The sequence below is a fragment of the Eretmochelys imbricata genome, chromosome 14 (genome assembly GCF_965152235.1).
Source record: "Eretmochelys imbricata isolate rEreImb1 chromosome 14, rEreImb1.hap1, whole genome shotgun sequence".
NCBI classification, from domain to species: domain Eukaryota; kingdom Metazoa; phylum Chordata; order Testudines; family Cheloniidae; genus Eretmochelys; species Eretmochelys imbricata.
In genome coordinates this window covers 50,316,114-50,325,162 of record NC_135585.1, presented here as the reverse complement: position 1 = coordinate 50,325,162, position 9,049 = coordinate 50,316,114, and the positions used below count along the sequence as shown (strand labels likewise).

Sequence of the window (9,049 nt, the reverse complement as noted above, 5' to 3'; positions counted from 1 at the left end):
TAGATCTCTGTCCAGCAATAGAAGCGATCCTTGGATCAATCAGAGATATCCATTGAAAATGTACTGGAAGAAACAAAGACTTCAGTCCAGAAGTTGACTAATGAAGGTACTTATATTGATTCCATAAGTGAAGAGGACAAGAAGTGTTTGTTAAGCCAGCTGAAAAAGTACACAGACTTGATTCTTACAAATCTACAATAGAGATTTCTGGATTCTATTCAACCTCCACGTAGCTTTTACAGATGCCTGTCTTATAAAACACTCGCAGTTGAGTGGAGTGAGGCACTCCCAGCAATGGGGCTGCTATGTGATCAGGTCAGAATAGACAATTTTGAACACAGAGTGGAATATCATATGACGAACGAATGAAGATTTAACTTCAACTTCTTTATCATTACTAGTGGTTGGACCCAATCTTTGTGCTGTGTTTCCTGGGATGAAAGTAGGGATTCATCTCTTGCTACTCTCAGTCACAATAGCTGCAGTTGAGCATATTTTTTCCTCATTGAATAGAATTTTGTGTTCTGAAGGGAGTCGCCTTCTGCCTGATCATGAGCATATCATGAAGGACTGGAAGTAACGGACACACAAGACACCAAAGAGTGCCAAATTACAACAAGAAACCAAGACGGGTGTAGATGTAGTGCTTCATTGTAGGCTTGAGTAGCCAACTTTAATTTTTGTGATGGTTTTAAAACATGAGTTAAATCTAATAAAATGGTAGTGAAACATTCTTCAGTTTCTACTATGGTGCTATACAGCCCACCTTTGCCCTCACGGTCTCAGCCCTCATCGGCCCTCACCCCGCCTAGAATATTCCAACACCCTCCCTAATTTCAATTCCTGGGGGAAACACTGCTGGTCTCTCTGCTGGGTGTTGTTGCATGATTTAGGGTCACCTGTCCCACTAGGGCCCAGACTGAGATCCCAGCATATTCCAGACCAGCTCCTGAGGCGCCATGAGATGGACTCTCGCCCTGTGTCCATGTGGTGGAGGGGGAGGAATTGGGTTATTGCACTCACAAGGGGAGCTGCTGTGGGAGTTTTACCTGCTCAAAGACAATTTTAAAGGTTATAAAGCTTCAGCTTTTTGAATCTCATTGTCCAGTGTCATTAAATAGTTCTGGTCTGACCAAAATATTGTCTGATCCTCCCATAATTTCCAACAGCTGTGAAAATTGTAATTGATAACAATTGGAATGAAATGCTGAAACCCAGATTTTTGTGCAACTGTGCACGTTTAAATCAATAAATATAAAAATTGTTTAAAATAAACATTATCTGTCAAAATTGTATATTATATAAAAAGAAAAATTCCACCAAGTCTGACTATCACTTCCTGGACACACAGATGCTGCTCCTCCAGGCTCATCCTCACAGGGGGATGCCTCAGTGAACCGCCCCGTCAGCACAGGGGCTGATTTCAGGACCAGAGCCCTCGTGGTACATTTTTCACCACAACCTCCATGGTGGGCCCCTTCCCCCTGAACAAACAGCCTGAGTCAATTCCAGAAGGGAAACAACCCCTTGCTGCTGCAAGCGGGGCATAGTGTGAACTCAGGAAATTGAAACAAAGCCTGTCCCACTGCCCGGAGGGAGCCATGGCTGCAGAGAGCCCCGTGGAAAGTCTCCAGGAGGAAGCGACATGTCCCGTCTGTCTGGACTATTTCACAGACCCTGTCACTCTGGAGTGTGGGCACAATCTCTGCCGAGCCTGCATCGCCCAGTGCTGGGAGGGACCCGACACAGCCGCCTCCTGCTCTCAGTTCAGAGAAACTGTGCAACAGAGAAACCTCAGGCCCAACGTGCAGCTGGGAAACATGGTAGAAATCGCCAAGCGGCTGAGTTTCCAGGCAGCAAAGGGAGCAGGAGGGGGCGGGGTGTGTGGGGAACACCAGGAGGCTCTGAAACTGTTCTGTGAAGAGGATCAAATGCGCACATGGTGGTTCCCATACAGGAAGCTGCTCAAGAGTACAAGGTACCGAGTTGTTTTCCAGTCTAATGGGAATAACTTTGGATTTTAATTACAAGGAAATGGCATCACAAGTTGCCCAAGACAGGTGTAACTGTGTCATTCAGCTGTGTGTAGCCTTCATTCCATGAAAGATGCCGTACAAATTAATGAGACTCCAGCCTGGCAGGAAAGGCAAGAGATGAAGATTTTAAAATTGTCTGATGTGGGAAAGTTTTCGCTGAGCAGCTGAATCCTTTTCAAACCCAGCTCCCACCAGTAAAGTAAAGGAACTCTCTGCAGACCGGAAGCTATTAAATGACAAATGAGGTTTGACTCACAGGAGCAGCAGGCCAGTCTACGTGAGAGTGCTGCCTGCAGGCTGGAGAAGGGGGAGCTACAAGCTGTGGCTGTTATTACTGATTGTATCACAGTGTTTATTATGGTTATTTGCGTCCCAGCAGCCCCTACAAACCCCAGATGAGATCTGACTTCGAGTGTAGGGTGCCCTGCACAAAACCCAGTGAGGGACAATCCCTGCCCTGAGCCATTTACAGTGTAACTGGACAAGAGAGACAAAAGGTGGGAGGAACACTAAGGCACAAAGAGGGGAAGTGATTTATCCAAGGTCACTCAGTAGGTCAGTGTCAGAGCTGGGTATAACCCCCCATTTTTCCAAGACCAAGTCCAGTGCCCTAACCACTAGGATATGCTGCCTCCTCATGCCCCAGCAGTACTGAGCAGTGATGAAGTGCGGCCAGTAGAAGGAAAACATTCCTTGATAAAAGCCCCAGGCCCAGCAGGGAAAGCAGGTTTCCCACTGGGATTTTGAACTCCTGTGTTCCTCCAGGAAGGGTTAAACTCAGCTGCTGCCGGCCTGCACTAGAGGAGATCACCGGGCTAAACACTGTGTGGGACCCTGAGCACCTTCAGTCCACACACAAAATGGCTCCACACAGCTCAGGTCCATGCCAAGTCCCACTGGGATTAGACTGGCTTGTAGCCAAACTAACCCCGGGCTGGAGCTGACTGGTGCCAGTCTGACCTGTTCTGTTGTGTATGTGGGCAAGGATCAGCCAAAGTGGTTCCATAAGTCCCACCAGGCAGCCTTTTGAAATCTCCCAGAATCCACTGCTTCCGGGATCTTTACCAGACAATAGGACCATGGGGACCTCCCCAGGGGGCATTGCCACAAAAAGGGTTTAGGGGAGCACTGGGGCAAACCCCAACCGTTCTTTATACAAATCTGCCTGTCTAAGTAGGGGGGCCACTGAGGCATCCCCAGAACACAGGACATCCCCACGCCTGCCTGCATGGGCCCTCCCACACCTGAATCGGTCAGCCTGCATGGGCCCACCACCACCTTTGTCAGCGCACCCCAACCGGCATCATTCTGCATGGAAGCGCCGCCCAGACCCCTACCCCCGCCCCCACTGGTGTCTCCCTGCATCCTCGGTCTCCTCCTCTCTCTTTTTCACTGGACAAAGCCACGTCCAGTGCTGGGTCCCTGCCGGACAGGGATAGGACTCCACCAAACTGGGACCGCGCAGCTTCAAACCAGACGAGTGGCCTCCTGATGTCTCATGGGCTTTGCCCTGGTGCTTGGACCAGCTCTGCCCAACCAGTGCCATCCCCAGGGCTTCAGAGCTCCTAGGATTTGTATCACTTTGTTCGTTAAACCTTCTCAAAAACAGATATATTGATTCACCCCCATGTGACTCCATTGCCCTGTTATGTGCTATACCACTAATCAATCCACAAATACCAGTAAAGCTTGGTTATAATTGAGATCTCTCTCTAATTACTGAAAAGACTGAACCTGAGTTGGTAACAAGTCTGAGTATGACATGCTCCCAGTCTGCATGGAGAAGGTTTCATCTCCTTGGTGGCCCTGATGTCACAAAGTGATTAGGACCAACAGTCATCTTGGGTTTTGGATGGAAAAACAAAAAGCTCCACACCCCTCTCAACCATTCAAATAAAAGCTCCCAAATAATTTCTGTTTCTTTAGGAAAAAATCCAGGCCCATTTGAAGACTCTGAGGGAAGAGAGAGAAAAGCTCCTGGGATTGAAAGCGACTGGAGAGGGGAATAGCCGGGAGTATCTGGTAAGGTGCCTGTTGTTATTAACCGGCAGGGACTGGCCGTGGGAGGTCTGTTTGGAGGCAGACTCCTGTGTGGCCTTGGGGAACATGGGCTTGTGTGTGTTTCTCCCTGATCATGGATTGCTGGGTTAGACTCAACAGCATAAGCTTTCGTGAGCTAAGATGCCACAAGTACTCTTTTCTTTTTCCTCTCTCTCTCCCCCTCTCCCTGCCCCTTTCCTTCCCTCTCCCTTCTAGGATGTCAGAAGCACCTTGAGCAGGTACATGGCTCTCTCTCCCTCCCCCTCACACTTCACAACACTGGGAAAGAGCTTGATGGTGATATTAGCACCATATCTCCCCAGGGCTCCACAGCAAAATGTTTGGGGAAGGTCACATTCTCCTTACAAATCTCTCTGATCAGCTTCATCCTGAGATATTTTCCACCGAATGCATCTGATGAAGTGAGCTGTAGCTCACGAAAGCTTATGCTCAGATACATTTGTTAGTCTCTAAGGTGCCACAAATCCTCCTTTTCTTTTTGCGAATACAGACTAACACGGCTGCTACTCTGAATCCTGAGGTTCTCACCCTTGTGTAGAAGACTCTGGAATTCTACATTCAGTGGGAAGGACTGACCTCAAGTATTTTCCAGAGATGTCACCTCCCCGAGGGACTGGCTGCCTCAGGATAGTGGGGATGGAATATGGGTCTTTCACTGCTGGGGGCCCTGGTTACCATTCAGCCCTGGGCAGCAGCAAACAAGAGGCTTTCCCACCTGAGGGTTGTTTGGAGACCTGTGTGGAATGAGCTGGGGAGAGGGGAGTTGGTGTCTCCATCTAGTTCCTAGGGGACAGATTTCTACAGTTGGGAGAATTTGAGGAATTCAGATTCCAGGCCCGTTAGAGCAGTGACTCAGTAGTAAGCACCTATCATGGGTCACTAAATGAAATATAATCTCGGGAAATTGTTTCTCTCCGGGTGGGAGAAGGGGAAGTTCCAGCAGCCAGAGGAGGTTTCTCCTCAACTGGAAGAGCGAGTCAGCGATTTCTCCCTGAAAACTATTGCACTATTGGAGGCTCTGAGGAAGTTCAAAGGTACCTAGAAGGGATCTAGGAATGGAAATTGGGATGAGCCGCTGAGACTGTGGGCGGAGAGGGGCTCTGGCCCATTGATTCACAATTAGATGATGCTTCTATTTAACTGTTGGACACAGGCGTGCGTACAGGGTGTGCTGGGTGTGCCCGGGGGGCACACCCTAATGCAGGAGTCAGCAACCTGCACCAGGCACCCCGATTTTTAATGGCACGCTGCTGCCTGCCGGGGACCCGCTCCTGCCCGGCCCGCTCTTCTCCGCCCTGCCCCGTTCCCGTGGGGGCAGAGGCTTGGCCCTGCCGGGCAGGCTCCACCAACAGCCAAGCTCCCCCCTCCCCTGCCTCTCCCCCCCAGCGTGCTGCATTTCTGCCCCGCCTCCTCTCCCTCCCTGCCCCCGATCAGCTGATGGCCCGGGGGAGGGGGAGAGGGAAAAGCGGAGCTGCTCCGGGGAGAAGGCAGAGAAGAGGCAGGGACGGGACCTTGGGGAAGGGGGGTGGAATCAGGGCATATCTCCTCCAGCCCCCTGTTATGAGCCGCTCAGGGCAGGGGGCTGGGAGCACCCCCACGAGCCGAGCCCACACCCCCCGCCCCCTGCCCTGACCCCTGCACCCCCCCACGACCCCAGCCCTGACTACAGCACCCCCCACACATACCCAACCCCCCACACCCCCAGCCCTCTGCCCTGACCCCTGCACCCCCCCCACAGCCCTCTACCCTGAGCCCTGCACACACACCCCCACACACCCAGCCCTAACTCTGCCACCCCCCACCCCCCATACCCTGACTCCTGCACCCCCCACGTTCCTACCCCAACCATGAGCACCAAACGGGAGCTCCTGCACCCCCCCCCCCACATTCCCACCTGCACTCCTCGCACCAAATGGGAGCTGCCCAGGTAAGCGCTCCACACCCAAACCTCTTGCCCCAACCCTGACCCCCCTCCCTCATTCTAGCTCCTGGCCAGACCCTGCACCCCGGCCCCCAGCCTGCTTCACCCCCAGCCCTGTGCTCAGTGCACCCCCACCCTCAGCTCAATGCACAGAGAGATGAAGAGAATGGCTAGAACCAGGGAGAAAGTAGGTACCCACTGTATGTGGGCAGGGCCGGGACCCCAGACTGGCAGTGGGGCTGAGCGGAACCGGCAGCTGGGACCCCGGCTGGCAGGAGCCGGCGGATGGAACCCCAAACCAGCAGCGGGCTGAGCTGCTCAGCCCGCTGCTGGTTTGGGGTCCTGGCCACTGGCCCTGCTCAGCCCGCTGCTGGTCTGGGGTTCTGGCTGCCTGCCCCTTGCCAGCCGGGGTCCCGGCTGCAGGCCCCGCTCAGCCCGCTGCCGGCCTAGGTGAACGGAACCCCAGGCCGGCAACGGGCTGAGTGGGCCGGCGGCATAAGCTCAGCATTTTAATTTAATTTTAAATGAAGCTTCTTAAACATTTTGAAAACCTTGTTTACTGTACAATACAACAATAGTTTAGTTATATAATATATAGACTTAGAGAGAGAGACCTTCTCAAAAACATTAAAATGCATTATTGGCACGTGAAACCTTAAATTAAACTGAATAAACGAAGATTCGGCACACCACTTCTGAAAGGTTGCCGACCCTTGGTTTAGGTGTTAAGTTAAAAAAAATTAAGTTTAGTTAAGTTTTAGTTTCTTTAGTTTGTTTGATGAATAAAATACTGTCCTTTATGATTGAGTATTCAATAAATGTTCGCCTTTAAAAAAAAAAGACAGACATTCCCTGGGTGCACATTCTAATGAAGTGTGATGCACACGCCTATGCTCTTGGGTGAGAATGCCACACCCTTAGGATCCAAGACCCTCAGACTGATTAATTCAACCCCTTATTTGTTCCAAAAGCATGCCTTGCTATTACAACCACTACTCAAGTAAGAAATGACGGACATACTGAAAGAAATGCTGCCCGCCTACCTTCTTCTGGGGCATAGGCAGGTCATGATGTATTTCTCCCATGATGCTCCAACTACCCTTTACAATGTCTGACGTGTTATATGCATCCAGATTATATATTTAATTGTTCTTTTCCAGTCATCTTTGTGTGTTATGCATTGGAAGTATCTTTAGGACTTTGCTGTCCAAGCTATTTTCAAGTTATCTTCGTTTCTGATTCATTCCTTGGCAGTCGTTACACACTGATGTGCACGGGTCACTTTGACCCTTTTCACCACATGGGATTTTTTGGACTTTGCTCACTGCTCCTGGGCGGTACATTTTGGGTGCCTGCTGTCTTGAAGCACATTGTGTGGTCAAAACATCTCTTTGTCCTACATAGCAACTTATGAACACATCACTTAATAACAAGGTCACTTAAGGCAACATTTCCTTTATGTCAGGTATGATGATTTCTGAAAATCTTATTTCATCCTATAAAAGAAAAGGTTCTAGCAATCCCAAAGGATCGGACACGTCCTCTCCCAGGTTAACGGATGTTTCAGATCTTACCCAAATACACACTACAGCCATTTCTTATGAACTAAACTAAACTTTAACAAAAGAGAGAGAGAGTATGGTTAAAAGATGAATACACATACAGACATGAGTTTGGTTCATCGAGGTTCAGATCCATAGCAGAGATGGCGAGCTTTCTAGCTGTAAAGAGTTCTTTCAGAAATAGTTCACAGTCCAATGTCCAATATCACCTTCAGGGCGTACCAGCATAACTGGGACCTCAGCCTTGCGACTCAAACTTCCCCTGATGAAGCCTAAGCAGATCTGAGATGACAGAATCAGGACCCAAGGATCTTTTACACAATTTCATGTCTTTTGACAAGTTGGGAGTTCAAAAGGACGTTGGTTCCGTTGCTGGGAGATGCCTGAATGAGAGAGGAGAGAGGTTTCAGACCTTTTTACATTAAATACCTGAGTATGTCTCTGTCTGTTTCTGTGCCATGATGAAAACACAGTTCTAGGAATTCAGAGTGGGGACGCTGTTATAAATATGAAGCCTGAAATCTCATCTCTCTTATCGCCTTCCTCTGTAGCATGGGGCACGGGTCACTTGCTGGAGGATTCTCTGCTCCTTGAGGTCTTTAAACTACTTGAGGACTTTAAACTACTACTTGAGGTCTTTAAACTACTTGAGGTCTTTAAACTATTGAGGACTTCAATAGCACAGATATAGGTGTGAGGTTTTTTTTTTTGTAGGAGTGGTGGGTGAAATTCTGTGGCCTGCGTTGTGCAGGAGGTCAGACTAGATGATCATAATGGTCCCTTCTGACCTAAATATCTATGAATCTATGAATCTCTCTTATCCTTTCCCCCTCCAGACACTCTGCCGTCTGCACTGGAGAGAAAAAGAGGACAACCAATAGGAGCACACAGACAGGGTGAGACTGAATCCTCTTCCCAGTGTTGGCCCATCTCTGTGGCCCCAACCCTTCTCCACTTCCCCTGAGGCCCTGCCCCCTGGCCAGGCCAGAAGCCAGAGCCGGGCTCCCATCCAGGGAACCTGAGCGACACTGGGGAGCCCTGAACCCTCCACCTGCCCTGGAGTGGTGCACTCCGGGGAGTTGGGACATGGGGCAGTTCCTGCTCTCAGGCCCCCCAGATACCCACCCAGGGCAGGTGGTCAAGGGTTCTCCCCAGCAGACAAGGCTCCTAGGGTGGGGTCAGGGGCTTGGCGGGAAGAGGAGTAATGGGGCAGGGCCACGGAGTGGGCGGGGCCATAGGTGGAGGGACCTTGTGCCCCACCCCCAACTTCTACCAAGGGTCCAGAACACCTGGGGAGATCCAAAGCTGACATCACACAAACAATCCTGACACCAACCTGAGTGCTGAGTTCATGCCCATGCTGATAAACAGAAACACTCCCTGAGCAGCACCCGAACACAGCTCTCTGCCCTGAGGGCTGACACATCCCTCTGCTTCACCCCGGTGCAGGGGATCTCCCCATTGTTCTT

General features: G+C 50.4%; 2 protein-coding genes across 2 annotated transcripts in view; one reads left to right on the top strand and one right to left on the bottom strand.

Annotated features, from left to right (window-relative positions):
* Window positions 1–9,049, bottom strand: part of LOC144274657 (uncharacterized) — a 138,438-nt gene that overhangs the window by 108,908 nt on the left and 20,481 nt on the right.
* The window catches only part of LOC144274658 (uncharacterized), a 168,155-nt gene that overhangs the window by 140,974 nt on the left and 18,132 nt on the right, over window positions 1–9,049 (top strand). The window lies entirely within an intron of this gene.